The sequence below is a fragment of the Grammomys surdaster genome, unplaced genomic scaffold, assembly GCF_004785775.1.
Source record: "Grammomys surdaster isolate TR1022 unplaced genomic scaffold, NIH_TR_1.0 126219, whole genome shotgun sequence".
NCBI classification, from domain to species: Eukaryota; Metazoa; Chordata; class Mammalia; order Rodentia; family Muridae; genus Grammomys; species Grammomys surdaster.
Genome location: NW_021621022.1, coordinates 334,973 through 356,554, shown reverse-complemented (window position 1 = coordinate 356,554; position 21,582 = coordinate 334,973). Strand labels below are relative to the sequence as shown.

At 43.9% G+C, this 21,582-nt stretch overlaps 1 pseudogene; it reads left to right on the top strand.

The window, feature by feature from the left end:
* Window positions 1-9,261: 9,261 nt before the first annotated feature.
* Window positions 9,262-17,129, top strand: LOC114613413 (annotated as a pseudogene).
* Window positions 17,130-21,582: the final 4,453 nt, after the last annotated feature.

Here is a 21,582-nt window from a genome sequence, read left to right as displayed (position 1 = left end):
GCGTCACCTGTCTAAGAGTGCTATACTGTACATTCTCACTCTTCCCTCTGCCCAATGGCGAAACCAAGTATCTACATTCTCCTTAAACTGGTTACTTACCTCAAAACTGGGATCTGTTGACTGACAGCAAACAACTTAAAGTAGGTCTGGGCTTTCCCTTTGAGGAGACACCATCATCCATCACTGTATGGAGGACACGGCACACAGCGGCTCAGGCTCTTCCCTGAGTGTGTTGGCCACTGTTTATTGTACAGTAGCCAGGAACACCAAGCTTAGGTTGAGCTGGGTGGCTCTAAGCCTGTACTCATGAACTGCAGCTGTGCAGGCCCACCCATCACTAAATACCGCACAGTTCACACCCTTCAGAGCAGCACTGCCTGCTGGGCACCATTCTGGGTACACTTTGTGGCAGATGTGTCCCCAGATCTACAAATGGCACACCCCCGTGCTGTGGTTACGTATCACTATACTGGACTTTTTCATGAGTCTTGGATTCAAGCTCCACTATTCATCCTTGTGCTCAAGGACTTGGCCCACTGACCTGTCACCCAAGATCCAGCATTAGCAATAGTCCCTACTCGCTCTTAGCCTCTCCCTCTCCCTCTCTCTCTCCCTCTCCCTCTCCCTCCACCTTTCCCTCTCCCTCTCCCTCCGCCTTTCCTTCTCCCTCTCCCTCTCCCTCCCCCTCTCCCTCCCCTTCCCCCCTCTCTCTCCAGTCACATGACCTCAACCTAATTATCTTCTTATGTTTCTAATCATTACTTTGGGCAAGTTTTAATATAACTTTCTTAGATATCACTTCTGACATTGATCCTGCCCTGTGCCCTGTGATCTCCATGACTGCTGTCTGTGGTCCAACCTCAGTCTGGAGGAGATTCATCATTGCCACACTGTCACATTCACCTCTGGATGTGTATGCTACACAGGTTACAGCTTGTCTTGTTGTCTGAGTTCTTCACTCTTCTGCTCAGATTTCATCCTTTTCCCTCTTTCATCTAGTAGCAACTTGGAAATTTCTCACAAATTCAGAGATTCTGTTTTAGCTATGTTCTATTTGTTCACAAGCCAGCAGAAGCTCTGGTTCTCTCTAGTATGATGCTTTGGAAGTTACCTGTAATTTTGTATCATTAAACAGAAAGTACCTAAAATCCCCCAGGATGCCAGCCTCTGGGCACACCTGTAAAGGTTGTCTAGCTGAGGTTAGCCTCTGGGCACACCTGTGAGGGGTTGTCTACATTAGGTTACATGCATAAGCAGGTGCCTGGCTGCAAGCTACTTAGTGAATAACCTTGTAATGTGTGGGAGATTGCTGATGTAAGCAGTCTATCCATGGACAGAGCCAGCTCAGTCAACAGGTTCTCCAGGGCAGGAGCAAGGATTAAAACGAAAAAAGACGATTAGACAACACTGTAGCATGGCCCCAGACAGTTCTGAGACTGAATCCGGTTTATGTTTTTCTAGTCTGTTTTTATACCACTTTGAGTACATGTAAAATAATAATGTTCTGGGTTGCACATGCCTCAGCCGAGCCTGCTCTGAGGCATTACATTAACTCAAATGTAAATACTCTTAATCTGAGCCTACTTCCTGAGTCCTAGCCCAAAGTCAGATTCCTGCCTTGAGCTTACTCCTTTGTCCAGGCCTGATGTCAAATTCCCGCCAAATTTCTAGAAGCGGCCCTAAAAGCTCTCCACAATCCATCATGCTGCTGCTTCTGACCACAGCCTGTTTTATGGTCTGTTTCCAGCTCCTCTTTGGAAAGTTAGTTAATGCTAGTTCACCGAGATCTCTGGGCATTACTTTCTTTGAGGCAAGAACCTACCTAGTGTGGTGTGACAGAAAGACATAATAGAAATTGTGAGTATAGTAGACAGAGAAACAGAGAGAGCGACACACACACACACACACACACACACACACACACACACAGAGAGAGAGAGAGAGAGAAAGGAAGACTTTTTAATTATAACTGCAAACAAGATCTTGTATAACTCAATACATTGTTGTTAATATATTTCTATAAATTCTTCTTTACTAGATCTAGTAACAATTTTTATTGAATTTATAATATATATTTACAAATTTTATTCACGTATCTATTTCTTCATAATCCTGTTAACATACAATTTTAAAAATTATCTATTTTAATTTTGAGACTACGATTTAATTACATCGCTTCCACTTTCCCTTTCCTTCCTCCTTGTTCTCTTTCAAATTCATGGTCTCTTTTTTCATTAATTCTCTCTCTCTCTCTCTTTCTCTCTCTCTCTCTCTCTCTCTTTCTCTCACACACACACACACACACACACACACATATTCCTAAACACATAAATACAACCTTTTTATTCTATATAATGTTACTTACATGCATGTTATCAGGGCTGAGCATTTGGTATTGGATAACGAGTTGGTGTGTTAATTGTGGGGAAGTCTATTTCTCCTGCCCGCCGTGGTCCTTATGCGCCTGTAAGTCTTTGTGTAGGATTGAGGTCTCATGGGCTTCCCCTCATTCATGTCTACTGGTGTTGTCCTTGTTCAGCTCATGTTCAGGCACTCATGCTCTTTGAAAAATTCATGCATGCGTATTACAATCTTGTTTGTAACCACCTCACTCTTCCTTTATAGTTACTCCAACGCAGCCCATCACATCTCTTTTCCAGATTTATGTTATTATTTTATATTTATTTATTTAGATCCAGAGTCCAATCAGTGTTGCACACGTATACGTGAGTGTGGGTTCACCCACTGGGGCATAGCAACCTACCAGTGGTCGTGTTTCTGAAGAAAAACAACTCTCCCTCCTCCAGCACCCACTCTGCCAATAAGGAGACCTTCTTCAAATCCATGCTGGAACTTGTGTGTGTGTGTGTGTACACCATGTGTGTGCTGGTGCACAAGGAGGCTCTGCATTCTCTGCAACAGGAGTTACAAGCGATTGTGATCTGCCAGACGAGAGTGCTGGGAACTGAACTCAGGCTCAGTGTTCCGTTCTCTCGTCTTGTGTCCACTGCGGAGTACTGGCATCCTACTGTAGCTGTCCACAGGACTCAGCTCTGCCGTTCTGCTTGTCTGTCTCCATTACCCTTTCCTCCGTTCTCCACCTTCCTTCCTTCCTCTCTCCCTCACTGTCCCTCTTTTCTTTTACCTGATTACTTCCACCTCATCAATTTCTTCTGAGACCTTCAGGCCAATGATCTATCATGTTGTAATTATGGAGCCTGTCTTTAGGCTAGGGTTTCCATTGCTGTGAAGAGACACCATGTTCAAGGTAACTCTTATAAAGGAAAACATTTAATTGGGGCTGGCTTACAGATTCAGAATTTCAGGCCATTATCATCAAAGTGTGAACATGGCAGCATCCATGAGAGTTCTGCATCTTGATCAGAAGGCAGCCAGGAGGAAACTGTATTTTAGGCAGCTAGAAGGAGGGTCTCAAAGCCCACTCCCATAGTGACACACTTACTCCAACAAGGCCACACCTCCTAATAGTGCCATTCCCTGGGCCAAGCATATTCAAATCACCACAGAGCCTATCAAAGACATTTGTCATGCTGCTATAACATTTTGAAGAATAGCACCCCTACCCACTGTCTCTTAGCCTGCCTTTCTGTCTGGGACTGTCCCTGCTTGTCTTAGTTACTTCTCTGTTGCTAGAATAAAACATCACATCCGGGCGACTTTTAAAACAAAGTGTTTAATTGGGCTTATGGGTTTGGAGGGATAGAGTCCTTGATGGCAAAACAAAGACACGGGGTCAGGAACAGCTGGGAGCTCACATCTTGACCCACAAGCTTGAGGCAGAGACATGGCTAACTGGGAATTAAGTGAGTATTTTGAAACCTCAAACCCTACCCCAAGGCCACACCTTCTAATCCTTCCTAAACAGTTTCACCAACTGGAGACCAACATTTTCATATTTGAGCCTACAGAGTCATTATCATTCAAACTATCACACTTCTGCTACTCACTGGCAACCAGTCTTTACAAGAATTTACAAGAAATTCTGGGTTGGTTTGTTGTTTTGATTGTAACAAACACCTGATCTGGTAATGAGATCTTTCCTACAGCTGATGCTCATGCTACTTATTTTCTTCAAGTTAGGTCTCCCAATCCCCTAAGACACGGTTTCTATTTGCAGGAACTTGATCTGTAGACCAGGCTGGCCTCAAAATTGTAGAAATCCACCTATCTCTGCCTCCAAAATGCTGAGATTAAAGGCATACACAACTACCTCCTGGCTTCTATGGCAACTCTTATAAAGGAAAACATTTAATTGGGTCTGGCTTACAGAGGTGGAATAATTTTGGAAGGATTACTCCCACCCCACCCCCAGTAACCTAGTTCCATCAACCAGGCCCCGTGTCTTGAAGGCTCTAGAGTCTTTACAATGATGCCTCCACCCAGAGAAAAGGTGTTTAAATTGCTAGCCTGTAGGAGAATATTTTTAGATTCAGACAGCAGCAATAAAACACCAACTAGAAGTACACCAACTCAGAAGCCTGCCTTGTGAAACCACACTTAGACTCCAGGGAAGAAAGACAACATTCAGTGAGAGCTAGATTTAAGGGAACCCAAGAACTTACTCATGTGGTAAAAAGAATGGCGATTACATTGAATTTCTCATTAACAGTGAGCAGACCAAACTACCAGGTTGAACTCTGGTCCTCATTCTCTGCAGAGACACAGGCTTAAAAACAAATGTGGGCAAAAGTGCATGGAGTTTTTGAAAACTCAGAAACCAGCCATGCAGCTGAAGTGCCCAAGGTGAGTTCAGGCACTACATAGCTGCATAGAATCATTTTATGTTGCTGGGGGTCACCTCTCCATAGCTTGTGGATGGCAGCTCGCACCTAGGACTGTCCTGTTGCAGGAGGACACAGAGAACAAAGGTGAGCGGGGAAACCTCGGTGGCCCAGAGGGTACTTGGCACCAAGGAGGCCAACTCAGCTTGGTGCAAATGAGAGGAGGAGTCTGGTCCTTTCTTCCCTGGGGAGTAGAAGGGGTAGTCTTTAATCTCTCTCTCTCTCTCTCTCTCTCTCTCTCTCTCTCTCTCTCTCTCTCTCTGGCTGCTAATGTTTCTTCTGATAAGACATTCAGTATAACACAAATTTCTAATCAGAACACATCTTGACTTTCAGGGGCTCAATCTTAAAGGACTGGTATTTGCCATTTTACTTGGGGTGCTGTCATCTTGGCATTCGTTGGATACCTCTAGCAAGAGAAGAATATGCAGAGCCACATAGAGACACCAGAGGGCAGCAAAGACTCTAAGCTGAAAAAGAACCAGCCAGACCTCTGACTGGGACATGAACTGCGCAAACCAGAGAAACCCGAGAATGGACCCCCGTGCTGACCCGAAAAGATTTTCAATTAGTACAAGACCGCTGAAGAAAACTGACAGCCAGAAATTTCTAGAGTTACCTTCATAGCTACAGAAAAGCAACAAACACCGAACCCGACAGCAAACAACTTAATCTACCAGACAAATGATTTTTCTGAATCAGTATGTATCTGTGCTTATGCCAGATGTGTGCAGGTCCCCTTGAAAGCCAGAAGAGGGCGCCAGACGCTGTAGAGCTTGGGCTATAGGTGCCTGGATATGGGGTCCTCTGGTAGAGCACAAGCTGTCTTAACCTCTTAGCTCTCCAGCACAAGAAATGTGATTTTTAAAAACAGTTACCCATAACTTCTACTCCTTAAGAAACTAGAAGGTAAAGAAATGTCTTTAAAAACTAGCTATAGTGTGCTACTCTAGAGCTCAGCAGGTCAGTAGAGGTCAGTAGAGACGGCGTGTACCCAGAAGCCCCTTGACAGGTCACGCTCAAGTTTCTCTTTTCTAAAACCTATTGGGCTTTCTTAATTACGAAGACATCTGGCATTTGCAAAGCATCTAATGATAATTAAGCTGCTTGCAACTTCCAGTCAGAGGCAGGTGCAAGCTGAGTTTCTTGTGTCTATTATTGTAAAGGTTGACCATCTGTAATCCCCGAATCCATGCTAACACTAACGTGACACCGGTGACAAATGGGAAATCCCACACAGGCCTGTGTGACCGAGCACAGAGAGGACACCGCATATGAGCACCCTTGGGCTGAGGGTGGAAGCTGTGGAGAAAGCAAATGCAATTTCTGTTTAGATGTAGGTGTCATCCCCAGAGTTCTCATTTGTCTATGAAAATATTCCCCATTTTATCCGGGCCTTAAACATGTATGGCTTCAATCAAGTCGGGTAAAGGAGACGGAACCCTGCTGTCTGCTGATTCGTTTTCTCCTATAGCCCCACCCGCCCCAGTTATTTTCAATCTCTTTCTGTCTTCTAACATTGAAAGGTAGACTCTACTATTAAGCTTCAAGTCAGTAGTAATGCTAATATCTAGCATACGTCCCTTTTACTCCAACTCAGTTTGAATGCTGACAATGAACTATGGCTAAAAATGAATATTTACTGGTATCTTAGTCAGAGTTCTATTGCTGTGAAGACACACCATGACCACAGCAACTCCTATAAAGGAATGCATTTAGCTGGGGCTGGCTTACAGTTTCAGAGGTTTAGTCCATTGTCAGCGTGGCAGGCAGACATGGTGCTGGAGGAGCTGAGAGTTCTATATTCTGATCCACAGGCAGCAGGAAGGAAAGACTCTGGGCCTTCCTTGGAGGGTTTTTGAAAGCCCAAAGCCCACCTCCAGTGACACACTTCCTCCTTCAAGGCCATGTCTAACCCAATAAAGACATAACTTCTTAATAGCGCCAATCCCTGATGACTAAGCATTCAAATCTATGAACCTATGGGGACATTTATATTCAAATCACCACAACTGGATATCCAGGCCTTTTCTCAGAAGTTTATATGGACTATTGTTTAGCACAGCTAACCTACTATTATCGTCTCCATCTTACAGATACATAAGCTGAGGACCTGGGAGGTGAAGAACACAGCCTGTTGAGATGCCTTCCCTTGTTGAGATGACAGAAGGAATCTACCTGCTTGGGTATCTGGCTCCAGACCCTCGAGTCTGGCTTGGATGACCCAGTCAGTCTTTATGTATTCAAGTCCTGTCCACATAAATGGGGAAGTTGAGTGTTTTCCCCAACACCAAACTGTGGGGATTCCTAGAGTCGGGGTACAATCTCCCTTGCAAAGCAGGAAAGTTACCTGATCCAACTTCACTGCCTTTGATCCCTTGCTTATGGCAAACCAAACGGGGTGCTTTCTTCATATGCAAAGCAGAAAAATCTTATCTTCCTGTTGCTTGCTTTGAGATGGAAAAAACAATCAGAAGCTAACTACTGAGACTCTGAGACCAAGCCTGGGCTATACAACAAACCACCTTACACCACCCCCAAAAAGGGAAAGAAAGAAAATACCAAGGCAGCCTCCTTCAGATGAGTTGCAAACATGTCCTCCGCCCCCGCCCCTCACCGCTCTTCTCTGAAGGCAAAGCAGCTCTCACACTGTCTCTCACACCACTCAAGGAAGAGGTGACTCTTTTCGAAGCACCATCCTCTTCAATCCCTAATGTCTCTGACCTTGAAAATGGTGCATTGAGTGGTTTCCATCCTCACCAGGTAAAAACTAGACAATATGATACTAGGAATGATTTCAGTGGATTAATGAGAAACAGTGATGCCCCCAGACTGAAGAACTGCGCAGGAGGGAACCACTGCCCTCATTTTGTAAGAGATGGAGGAGAAAGTAGCTCTGTACCATCTGAAAGCTGAAGAAACAGATCAGAGGCCAGAGAACAAGTGTCCCCATACTTACACAATTAAGTGCATAGATGCCAAAGGCTATTGAGTGGGAGAAACGGACGGATAAGATCCTTTGTCTACGGAAACAAGCACGCAGGGGAGAGGCCAGCCAGAAGGGTCATGCTGTGTGGAAGCCATTCTCAACCGGAGCGTGAGAGCATGGCAGGCTGTGAGGTGGTCCTAAGCTGAGGTCATTTCCACCCAGAGACAAATTTTCTCTTTAACCCTCAGGGCTTGAGAAATACTCGTTAATTTTAGTGGCTTGTATTGGTAGTTTTGACATGATATGAATTTTAAATGAAGCATTCTGAAAGAACTGCTGGTGAGTAGAAGGGGGCTTACAGAGGAGAAAAGAGGAGAAAAGAGTTACTAACACAGTTCCTGTCAGTTAAGGTCCCTAGTATTTTGGGTTTGATGCTTTGCTTTAAAATGGTTTGAAATTTGTAGGGTACATTTATAAACAGATTTAGTACCTGTTTTATGTAGTCCTATCCCATTACTGCCACTGTGTACGGTTTTTGTGAATGTCATCTTTTACTTAGCTTTGATTAATTGCTAAGGGACAGCTGATCCCATTTTCTTTTCAGTTAAACTATGTTAGATTTTGATTTATTTCTTCTTCTCCTCTCTAATCATGCCCTTAACTAGAGGTCAACTTGGTTTTTAATTTGTACTTTCCTGATAATCTTGTGAATTACACATCATAAATTGTTTCCATTGTTCTAGGAATTGACTGACCATAAAATGTTTCATGATATGTTAACTGTCTGACCATAAACCCATGACACGTACCTATCCCATGAGCATAAAAAATAACTGCAAAATTCCACTTTTGTAATCACGTCCTTGTTTCTGATCTGCAAGAGTTGCTTTTGACTGTTTCTAAGAACAGCCTGGGCAGCGGAACCTTCAGCGCGCAGAGAGTCAGTAAGCACAGCTCCAGCCTCTGCACTGGAAGTAAACTCCTGCTTAGCAAAAAGACAGCAAACCTTCGATTGACTCACGGGGATTAGAGGTTATGTCACACGCTTTCATTTTACTGAGGAACTTTCCAGTTACACAGGAGTTTGTTTTCAAACATGCAGGCTTAACAGAAATCCAGTACCCGACGAGTACAGCCCACAACGAACACCATTTTTTTATCTCTCATTATTTGAGATTAATTTGATTTGTGATTAATGCTTGCCATTTTCACTCACACACTACTATAAACTAGATGGCAATAACAGTGAAGGGATGGAGTACAGCTCAGGAGGTCCACAGCAGCATTCATCACAGGTTTCTGAGCCGGAAGTCAGCTGGGTTTCCCCATAGATTTCCACGGTGCCAATGACAAATCATGGAATCAGCACTTTACAGATGGGAAGAGCTAGACACAGGGAAGTCACCGTGTCCTCCCATACCTGAGGAGCTCACTTGTCCTTCACTGAAAAAATGAAATTTAGCAGAGCCCTGTCTTATTCCACAGTTATTGTGTCCTTCATGTTCTGTTTCCTTCCTGATACTGAGAAAGATGTCTCCTCGGTCGGTCCTGTCAAAACCCAGTGTTTTCCTCTCTACCTCTTCTGCATCCATTTTTACGGATCATCCTCAGCTGCCACCACGCCACTACGCCACCACGCCACCACGCCACTACGCCACCACGCCACCACGCCACCACGCCACTACGCCACCACGCCACTACGCCACCACGCCACTACGCCACCACGCCACTACGCCACCATGCCACTACGCCACCATGCCACTACGCCACCACGCCCATCTGTTGCCTCTCAATTCCTTTGATCCTGTTGCTCTGTTTCTCCTCTTTTCCATGCAAATGTCGTCCCCTAGGTCAGGCTCCCCCTCCCCACCCTTCCTTCACCCTCTGACCTGCTCCCTCTGGCCTGTCCTCAAATCTGGCTCCTGTGCAGGTCGACTTAAATCCTACGTAGCCAAGTGCAGTGGATGTCTCCTGCCCCGTTTCACTCTACTTCCAACCCCAAACTAGCATTCAGCCAAAGGACTCTTTAATATTTTAATCAACACAAACATAAAAATAAAATCTGCCATATCAGTGTCTTCATTTGAAAGGCATCCCTTCAGGTAGATCTCCAAATTATGAAGACCAAGATGATGGGGTCTAGGGAGAGCTCCTTGACCCGATTCTGATATGTAACCCGATTCTTGTTTATTAAAGCTGTAATGCCAAATAAAGGCTTTTTTATACTAGGAAAACTATAAAAAAATAGAAATATAGGAGATATAAAAGCAAGGAAGTCCTGCTAAGAGGTAATACCTTCCAGATTTCAAATAGTGACTGTTCATGTTCGTGATGATAAAGCACTCAGTCTCTAGAAGTCACCATCAGAGACACTGGATTATCTGTGAGTAGCTAGCACCATATGTCTACACAGTGAGACCATTGTGAGCCTGGCTTTGCCTCTGCTGTTCATTGTGGAGAGTCATTCACCTTGTCTCAAAGACAGACACACGGACGTCATCAGTCTGATCAGAACATTAGCGTAACGTCAAGCCGGGATGAACTTCTGTCCTCCATAGGATCTGGGTCTTGTCATCTAGAGACAGAGGAGAGGGCACATTGTATCATAGAGTCTCTATGAGGGTAACAGCTATGTTTTCACAAGGAACGGTTTTACCTGAGTGAGAAAGACAAGTGCACATTACACAGTCTTGTAACCGCAGCACTTGTACTAAAGAGGCTGGGCAGGAGGATTGTGACTCTGAGGCTAGCCTGGGCTAGACAGCAAGACTGTCTCCAAAAAGAGTTTATGATTTGCATCAAGCACAGTCACATACAGGTTGCTTCCCTTCTGCTTGGGTCGTATGGACGTTTCCCTTTCTGTGTCCACTTGCAGTCTAAATAATGGTCCACAGGCCCAGACACAAAGAGTCCTTTGTGACTCTGGAAATATTGTACATCTAATAACTCCATTCTTGCCATATGCATATCAGCTGATACCATGTACTGCACCTCCCAGTGAATGAGAGGCACGCACAAAAACAGAGCAAAAACGGGTTTTCCTCAGAAAGCATCAAAGATCCTGATAGCTCCACTGAAGAATGAGCTGAGGAACTGGGAAGGCTTAACCTTTCCTGGAGTTGCTGACTTGGGGTGATGTGGGTGGTATTCTTGCAGAAGATATCTTTTCTAACCCACGAAACCAACACAGAGAAGCAGCAATCAACAGCAAACAGAAAAACAGCAGTCCTCACAGAGCTACATGAGATGGTCCTGGGACCGTGAAATGAGCACAGGGCAGAGGAAGAAGTGATAAAGAGAAAGGAAGAGCAGGGAGAGCAGCCTGGGTGGGAGTTGGAACTCAGCAGGCTACCCCCAAGACCGTCACTGTGGAAGGTGTGGTTGGAGAAAGGCTTTAGTTAAGTGCATGGAGACTCGGAGTGTTGGAGTGTTCGTATAACTGCAGGAAAGCTACCACAGGGACAAAAGGCCTGAGGAGGCCTGTAGCGGTCTGCTGCAGTGGACAACAGAGACAACGCACACTGATCCTGAGGTTGTGTGGGGCAGGTCCCGGTGAGAACATTAGTGCTCGTTCTCTGTGTGAGGTGAGCTACCCACACCGTATGAGCTCAGGAATGGGACTGAGTTAGGGTTTTAAAGGGTCATAGATGCTGGCACAACAAATCAGAGGAGGATGAAGCCAGAATAACGGAGAGGAGGCAGTTTTGAAAATCCCAGCAAAGGGGAACAAGAACGAACAGTGAGAAAGGGAGAAAGGGCAGAGTGTAGATGTGTGGGCTGAGAGGAGGTGGCGCGTGAGGAGAGTCGGAATCTGGGTGGGCTCCAGGAATTGGAACGCTGGGTGTTTTCTTTCTTTCTTTCTTCCTTTCTTTCTTCCTTTCTTTCTTTCTTTCTTTCTTTCTTTCTTTCTTTCTTTCTTCCTTCCTTCCTTCCTTCCTTCCTTCCTTTCCTTCCCTCCCTCCCTCCCTCCCTCTTTCCTTCCTTCCTTCCTTCCTTCCTTTCTTTCTTTCTTTCTTTCTTTCTTTCTTTCTTTCTTTCTTTCTTTCTTTCTTTCCTTCTTTCTTTCAATTTGGAGTGACTGGAGTCTCAATTTGTATTTTAGACTGGTGGGAATTCAAAGCAGTCTCCCTGTCCTGGAAGCAGGTTACAGGACACTGCCACCATAGCCAATTTCAGTGAGGTAATGAAGAGGAATTCAAGTCCTTCTTGCCTGTAAGAAAACATAAATATTGAGGGTACTAAAGTGGCTCCTTTGTCTTGTGCAAAAGCACCACATGTTTGGGGGGAAAAACTCAGTCAGCTGCAGTCTGACTGTTAATCCGTCAGCGAGGAGAGGTTGGAAAACCTCCTTCTCCTTTCTGAGTCTGTGCTTAGAGATGTTCCAGGGGATGCTGCAAGCACTGTAGGTGGTGTCTACAGATAGCTGGGATTAGACAGTTGTGGAAGTCTCTGCCCAAAGCTTCCATGTGCTTTGTTCTAACCCCCAGAAGGGAAGGTGGTAATGGTCACTAATTGTTTTCCCTGCCAGAGGAATCTTCTCTCACACACAAATGTGAGTCAAAGCCGACAACTGGATGAATGCTTGTCTGCTGTGCGGTACACAGTGGCAGGTGGGTGTCCCTTTCTGGAGGCCACCAAATCCATTCTCACCCACTGCCTCACCACAGACTCCAGCTCTGCCTGGTTGTGGGCTGATTCGGAAGTACATTTGACCCTTTACCCTGTTTGATTTTCTTTTTTGCATTTATTACTATAAGAAATTTGTTTTGCGCTTGTTCAGTTGTCTGTCTCCGACACCTAGGAAGAACACGCAGAAGAACACGGAGGGCCGTACTCTCTGGTTCTTCAAGGTGTCTTTAAAACCATTCCTGATTTGAGGTAGGTCTCATCCCTTTTGCTTGTAAGTGCTATAAGCAATCTCTCACCAAACTCTAGCAGATAGCTCCTACCCCAAGTAGGGCTGTATCATCCTGGCTGGAGCATACCTGCTTGTTCTGGAGTTGATGCTACACGCCTCCCTCCTCACATCCTAAATGATTGGGGGAATCACCAAGACTCATGCTCTCACAACACAAAGTCTACACCCCAAACGCATCTTCCATCCCTCTGTACAAAGTAGGGTTGTGTGTGCATGAACCCATGATATAGGTCATGTGATCACTGGGTAACTAAAGCCTGTCTCTTACAAGAGTATCTGCTGCTGCAGACCCCGACATCCCTTGTTAGAGGCACCGCAGCATTGACAATCACAGGTAACATGAGAGAAGGAGGAACAGGAAGCATTAACATCTCTCGGGTTCAAATCATCTGTGGTGGTTTAAACAAGAATGGCCCCCCATAGGCTCATATATTTGAATGATTAGTCTCCAGTTGGTGGAACTGTTTAGGAAGGAATAGGAGGTGTGGCCTTTCTAGAGGTCACTGGAGTGGGGATAGGGGTGGGACTTTGAGATTTCAAAAGCTTGTTCCAGGCCACTCTCCATCTTTTTTTTTTTGCCTCAGCCTTATGGAGCAGGATGTAAGTGCTTTGCTATTGCTCCTGTTCTATGCCTGCCTGCCTACCCGTGGTCACACTCCCCTCTATCATGGCCATGGACTAACCCTCTGAAACCATAAGCAAGCTCCAATTAAATGCTTTCTTCTCTAAGCTGCCTCGGTCATGGTGCCTCATCATAGCAAATAGGAAAATAACTAAGACACCACCATTTCTGGATAGAAAGATCTTGTGGTTTTTCTTCATTTGAGAGAATGATAGTAATGGGACTGAAATAAGAGGTGTCACCAATTGGTTCCTAATTGAGATATGTTCTTTTCTTTCTTTCACCTGAGTTTGTGAAAAGGTCATAAATATGGATCGAGGTATGCAGTGCACCATGTGTGCTCTTGGAGCCTCTCCAGGGGCAATTCTTCTGATGTCTCCAGCTGACAAAGACACACCCCACAAAGTATCTGTGCAGCATCTGTGGCATGATGAGGTGCCAGCACCTAGCAGGGGCAGCTATCCCAATATGGGAGCAGCTACCTTGTCACATCAGGCCCAGTTAACTCCTGAACAGAGATGCAAGCTAGTCAATGTGTGTTGACAAGACAGTTCTCTGCCCTGTCCACCCACAGCTCCCAGTCTGAGGCTTGACCACTCACAACACTCACTTTCTAGATTGGCCTGTGGCTTTTCCACTCCTGGAGTGCCTCTCTGTAGAGGAGACAATAATATAAATATTATTTATATTCTTTATAAAAAGAATTATTATGACAAAAATCGAATCTTCTTAGTGATGCCAACATGGTAGACTTAGCTTTGGCTGTATGCAAAAACCTTTCTATGCTTTGAGATGAAAAACAATCACATTTGTTGAACAACTCACATGGCTTCCGGCAGTGACAGAACTACTTGTGAGCATGTTTGAGGATCCAGAAACTGTAAGGCAGATGCAGTCACCCAGGGATGGTTGGGCACTATTCACTTACCTTGAAGATAAGCAGAGTTTAGGCAAGAGTGTTAGGTATAGATCACAGATCTGAATGATGATAGTGGAAGTTACTCATGAGAGAAAAATCTTTACTTTTTTAGAGTTTTGGCTTCAGCAACAGACAAATGCTATATACAGTTCACTCTGGGGAGAACTGGCCTCTGAGATCTTCATGCAGAACTGGATGCAGCCATGGAAGACCTTACATGGCTAGGAGACCATGGACAATAATTCTGTCATTTCTCCACTCCAGCGTCCTCAGCAGTGGACATGGCTCATTCATTGGCCTGTGTTCATTTTTTCAATCATCGCAAAGGCTGGGATAATACTAATGATCTCCTCCTTTACCAGCTACAGTACCTCAGTGCAATTTGGACAATGTGATGACATAATATTTATTCTTTGACCACTGCTGTCATAACAAAGATGTCAGGGATTGCGAGCAGGTGCTGGAAGAGTCAGTAAAAGTTACAAAGCAGGGTGCCTTGATGTTACAGAACTTGTTGGTATGTTTACATGGTAACCTTGTATGGAAACCTTGATTTAATGGGGCTCAGGAAAATCCAGAAGTGAGTCAGTGCTTGTGAAGAGACCTGATGTCATAGAAAATGGCCGCCTCATCATATCTGAGACTCTCTGTTATACTCACTGGTGTGTCAGCATTCATGTGTCATCAGCAGATAAACTGGAAACTTCTGGTTTCTTTAATAACTCAGTTGTGTCACATGATGTTTTTCTGGAAGCTGTCTTGTGAGAGAGCGTGTGATGTTTCTGCGAACAGACGCTTGAGAGGGCTCATGATGCTTAGAAAGAATATGAATAGAATCCCACAAAGAGGGAGAGGGTGCTCTTGCATTGCTGCACTGCTGCGTGATGTTTCATGGTCTTCACTGGTTTCCACTTTGTAGGGAGAAGCATGCCAGAGAACGTCTTGTGGTATTCTGGCTAACTCTTGTGGATTTGGGGGAGCCTTGCTGTTTCTGCTGGACTGGGTAGTTGCTACTGATTCATGTTTGGTGTTTGCTATTGAACTGGACTGCTGGTATCTTGACAATGAAGTGTAGAACTACTTCTAAACAGCCCCACAACTCCCTTTTTCTACTAACCTTCTTCTCCCCCTACCTTTGGTTGGTGGGTTAGAAGGGAGATTGAAGTGTTTAAGAACTCTAAATAGAGTAGGTTTTAAAAAAAATCTAAGCCTACATACCATCGCTCCAGAGAAGCTGAAAGATGGACTCTGAGTTTGATTAGAGATTCAAGATCAGAGGCAAAGACTGAGTCTACACTAGACCGTGTAGTATGGGTACCAACCACACTCACCCGATCAAGTGATCGAGAAGATCAAATGCCTGTTTTTTAGAAGCCAGTGCTAATCATGAATATTGAAAAGTAATTTAATCAGATAAGAAAGAGGCTCTTAACTGGGCAACTCAGTATTAAAGAACTATAAAGAAAAGTAAGAGGAAAGGAATAAAAAAAGAAGTAATTACCATTATACAAAGGGTGGCATGAGTTTTAGAAGCAATTAACTTGTTCAATATAAATTTTGAATAAAATTGGTTGTGCTTCTTCCTCTTCCTCCTCCTTGTCATTAAGCTTGCTTGCTTTTCTTTCTTTCTTTCTTTCTTTCTTTCTTTCTTTCTTTCTTTCTTTCTCTCTCTCTCTCTCTCTCTCTCTCTCTCTCTCTTTCTTTCTTTCTTTCTTTCTTTCTTTTTTTAAACCGGGGGTTTGATCCTATAATTCTTAGTAATTATATAAGAATAATAGGAAATACACTATGTGCTCAGAGCAGGGAAGCTCTCAGAGAAGGCCTGCCACCACTCTGTAAGAAGCATCTGGAAACTCCTGCATTCCACTGGAAAGTGCAAAGAAGCTATGTTTCAAGCTGAGGAACCTGCTAGAGAGACGAGCGAGACAGGCAGACACAGTGTCTTAGGGTTTCCATTGCTGTGAAGAGACACATGACCAAGGCAACTCTTATAAAGGACAACATTTAACTGGGGCTGGCTTCCAGTTTCAGAGGTTCAGTCCATTATCATCATGGCGGGAAGCATGGCAGTGTGCAGGCAGGCATGGTACTGTTGGACCTTAGAGTTCTACATCTTGATTTGAAGGCAACAGATTGGGACTGTCTTCAACAGACAGCCAGGAGGAGACTATCTTCAACATTGGGCAGAAATTGAGCATAGATATAAGGCATCAAAGCCTACCTTCACAGTGACATACTTCCTCCGACAAAGCCACACCTACTCCAATAAGGCCACACCTACTAATAGTGCACGCTCTGTGGGCCAAGCATTCAAACTTGTGAGTTCATGGGAGCCAACCTATTCAAATCATCACACATGGATTGCTTTGGGCAGCCTTTGACATTGCTAGATAGTTATTGTCTGAACATCTCTACTGAACTTTCACCTTTGTTTCTAAAGGCCTCTCCCCTCAGCCAACTACATTGTGATGGGGAACAATCTGTGTTTATAAGTTGCAGGACACTCAGAGAATGAAGACATTGTGAGAAGGCATTTGGAGGTGTGATCTATAGACAGGTGAACACAGAGGAGGCCACACCGGGAAAGGTTTCATAGTCAAGAACATTAAAATATGTAGACTGAAAGTTTTCATGGAATTTGATTAAGAGTAGATTTCATCTCCAATAATTGTAGCTAAGCAAAACCTAGCTATCACAAGACTAACTGTTACAGACCACATTGACATACAATACTAAGCTATTGTGCCACTTTGGGAGTCAGCCTCATCTGTCCTCCGTGGTATAGCTGTCTTGAGGCAGCATTTCCAACATGTCCCTGGTAGGAGCAAGGAGTAGGCTAGTGACCACTTTTCAGTGCATTTCACTTTGTGTTAACATTGTTTTTGTGTTCTTGAAACTAGGTGTGGGTACAGGTACGTGAACTGATCTTGAGTAAATAAAGAGCATGTACAGTCAATACAGGAGATCAGGAAGCACCCCTGGCCTCCAGCTTCATGTTTGAGCCTAGCCATGGTTGAAGGAGAAAGCACAGCTCACCTACTGGAGCAGGTGCTCAGGAACTGGCCTTATATCTTCTTTTAAGTCTATTGTAAACCTGGAGATTAGTCTTTGGCCTAAATTACAAGTTCGTGATCATCTATTTTTATATCTTGGACTCTGACATACAGTCATTCCTTAACTAAGATTTGCAAGTGAGTCAAGTATACATATGACCATTCAATTTGATAATTGAATAATTCTTATATCAAACTATTTTCACACAAGAATGACCACTATGTATATAAATAGGTAAAAATGATCCAAGGCTAACAAGATTGGCTTGTTTCATAATGATTGTGTTTCATAATGAAATATATAGTAACTATAAGTATATACAAACAATTATGCATGTATGGACATATAGATATACCTGGTGTAAATACAGACAATATAGACATTGGTATAGACAGAACAGCTGGACAAGGAAATTTTGACCTAATTGGTAGTGGAGAAAAATGCTAAGATATCTGCAAAATAAAAACAGTACTGACAGCATTTATTAGAGAAAGCAAGGGCATACTAGTCAATATAATATTTTGATATGACATATGTACATCTTAGGGCAATGACTAGGACACAAAATGTGTTAATGTTGGAAGATGGTTATAAAGATAATATTGTCAAGAAAGTTTGAGATCTTGAAAAACTTGAATCTTGAAAACTTACAATTTGAAGTTCTCATTAAATGAAGAGATAGCTATCTACCCATCTCCTATGATATGGCAATTCTGTGTATGATACTGGAAACCAAGGGCTGAGGAAAACCTGTTTCTGCTTTCCATATTCTGCGCCATGACTTCATGACTCCATTTTCTGAGTCCTGTAGCCTCTGTGGTACTAGAAAGGAAGCTTGCCAGAGCCATATAGGGCACAAGCTACAGGCTCTGCCTAGAAGAGGCAGGAATCCTGCACAGTGACCTTGAAGTTGGCTCATGGAGCCCTTGGAAGGCACAGAAGAAAAAACAACCTTTTCCAAGCAAGGAAGACAGATAGATACCAGACAGTTAGAGTTGGACAAGATAAGTGGATCTAAGCTAATTTGATCTAGACAACATGAGACGCTAGTTTGGGTGAGATTGAAAAAAAAATTAAGTCACATCAAATTTTTAAAAGCCCTGTGGGAGTAGGAGTTTCCTGGTAGGGAATATGGAGCCACCAAAAGTCTGAACCAAAGCATGGCTTAAAATGTAATGTTTAAAAATAATGTTTTATTAAATTTATTGATGGACTTACAGAGGAACAATACAGGCATGGACAGTATACTGCTTGAGAAGCCAGCTCCTGCTCCACTTGCTTGGCCCTTCATGGGAGGCACCAAGCTGAACTGTCATGGGAGTAGTTACACACCAGTGAACTTAAAGAATTTAATTTGGAAAGAAGCTGGTTCACTGCCCATCTCCAAGGTCGTCAACTGACGCTGTTTCTATATATATTCCTATAAGACTGGGAGAACTCCTAATACGTTGTACATTTCAATGTTTCATAACATAATTGGACAAGCAGAGGGAAGAGAGAAATTGAGGATCTCCAAGGCAACCAACGAGAACCAGGAAGGATGCTCCTGGCCTATTCTGGTAACATTCTACAGAAGCCAGTACTGACTTCTGTGATGGCCATTATTCATGAATATTTTTCTTTGGAAATGAAAGTGTCTCTTTGAAATTTAGACATTCTGCCTATTATAAATATAAGTGGGATTTCAAAGACAACAAACTTCAAATGCTTCTCTATTCTATGAGATAAGATATGACAGTGTCTAAGACCAGAATTTCCAAAGGCAAGTTTCCATACATCTTAGTGTTGTGACATTTTATTAAGGGAAGAAATCTCCTTGGTGTATTTGAGTTTACCCCATACATACTGTAGGGAGCTGCTTCCAGGAGTCATTTTTAATGGACCTTTATTAATATTTATTTTCTTGGTACCTGCTCAAGTGCATTTTAGTTTTGCTTTATGACATTCAAATCTGCTGACTCGTGGTTAGAGCACTGAGTCCGACTCCCCCTTCCTTTGCGAGATTTGTGCATGTTTTGATGACTCCTTAGTGTCAAGATCAAAATCAAATTCTCTTTTCCTTCTCCAGTGTCAGCAATTGTGGTTGATTACAGTCTTCTGAAATTTTATTATCATTTCAGGTACAATTAATTACCCAATCTACTCATATTTTATCCCTGGGATAGCAGTTTGAAACTATTTAGATCACATGACAAAGCAAAAGCTGTGGTTACAGAGAGGTGGTAATGTTTGTCTCCATAGAGGAAAAATCTGCAGAGCTTTATAGAAGTGCAGAAGCCTGGGGTTCAGGTTAAATAACTTATTCAAGGTTAATTAGTGATCAAGGGGGGAGGGCTCAGCCCACTGTGGATGGTACCATCCCTCGGCTGGTGGTTCTGGGTTCTATAAGAAGCAAACAGAGCAAGCCAGGGGAAGCAATCCAGTAAGCAGTGCCCCTCCACAGCCTTTGTATCAGCTTCTGCTTCCAAGTTCCTGTCCTGTTCGAGTTCCTGTCCTGACTTCCTTTGGTGATGAACAGCAATGTGGAAGTGTTAGTTGAATAAACCTTTTCTTCCCCAACTTGCTTCTTGGTCATGATGTTTTGTGTGGGAATACAAACCCTGACTAAGACCAGCAAGGTGATAGAAACTCATGGCTGTTTCCAAAGGCGTGCTGCTATTGGGATAGTAACCATTTCACACTGCATCTGGTCTGAACCAACAAGCAACTTGGGCTTTCCCTTCCTTGTAAACGTACTGTCTGCACACGTCTCTCTGGCTGCTGACTTTGCATTGCTTCTCAGAATCCATTATTATTATTATTTCTTGTCTCTCGTGTGCTCAGGACATGCTGAAGTCAGCACATTCGTTTTCATAAATTTAGACCTCAAGGGCTTTTTTCCATGAAAGCCCGAGGTTTATTGAAGTGGCAGTGTAGATAGCAATACTGCACATGGTTAGAAACTTTACATTAAAGAGAAACTGATTGAATAAGTGCCATGCGGGTGTTAGTATTCTGTCTAAACTCCACCTCCACAGTTACCTGGCAGCAGCCAGGTGTGCTCCTCCCCACAGTTACCTGGCAACAGCCAGGTAGGCCTGTCCACTATAAAAGAGGCTGCTTGCCCCCTCCTCTCTCTCTCTTACTCTCTTAATCTCTTGATCTCCTGCCTCTAGCTTCTCTCTGTCCCCTCCCCCTCCCCCCTTCCCTTCTCCCTCTCTCCACGTGGTCATGGCCAGCCTCTACTCCTCTCCCTCTCCCTCTCCCTCTCCCTCTCCCTCTCCCTCTCCCTCTCCCTCTTTACCTCTAGTACCCTCCTGGCTCCCCTCCCCATGCCCTGAATAAATTCTATTCTATGCTATACTGTCAGTCGTGTGGCTGGTCCCTCAGGGGGAAGATATGACTGGGCATGGGCCCGCTGAGACATCCCCTTCCCCCATACCTCTCCACACACCCACAAAACATCAGTGGGTACTTCAGGATGGCAGAGTTTCAGTCAGTTCTTACTACAAACATACGAGTCATTAGGATCTTCCTAAGTCTTATGTCACCATGGTTTCCTTAACAAAATCTGCATGTTTTTTTTCCAAATATACTGTTAACACACAAACATTAAGCATTTTACATAACAGCATGGTTATCATCTCAAGGGTGCTAATGTTCCCTGTTTGGTCACATGTGTCGTTTCTCATATTGTCTGCGTGAACACAGTCTTGGATCTGACACATATAAATAGGGATCAAGAAGGGACAAGCCTGTGATGTGATATCATATTGCAGTCTCTGTAGCAAGAGTCTGTAAATGACATTCCTCAAGAGGATTACTCAACGATCCTGAGTAACTCTCCAAAATGAGTGTAACAGACTTACTGAGCATATGGACTCCCAAGTTCAAATCCTGGTTCTCTCATTTACTAGCTACAAGTCTTGCAAAGATACTGTATTTCTCTGCAACGTGGGGTGACAATTGTGTTGGTTGTCCTGCCATGTGAACCTGTTCTCACAGGGCTTTGTTTGCTCCCCTGGGAGCAAGGCCTCTGCAGTGAGAATATTGGTTTCTTTAAAAACCCAGTTACGTTATGTGACTATGTTTTTTGTTTTAATCCCAGTTGTGGGTTATGGGGCTGCCTCAGATTGTCCACTGTCGCTATGATTTGTCTCATGCTCTAGAAGAGGCATGATTTTTGCCAGCTGCAGATAGTTTATGTTTGGCATTCTGGGGACCCTTGGGAGGGTGTAAATGTGAGAGCCTGGAGGGGCTGCTGCTTCCCCTGCTGCTCCCCCTGCTGCTGGTTTCTGTTACTGCAGTTTCTCAGGTGGTTGTCAGCAAAGTGATAAGAAACTGGTTATCCTGACAGCG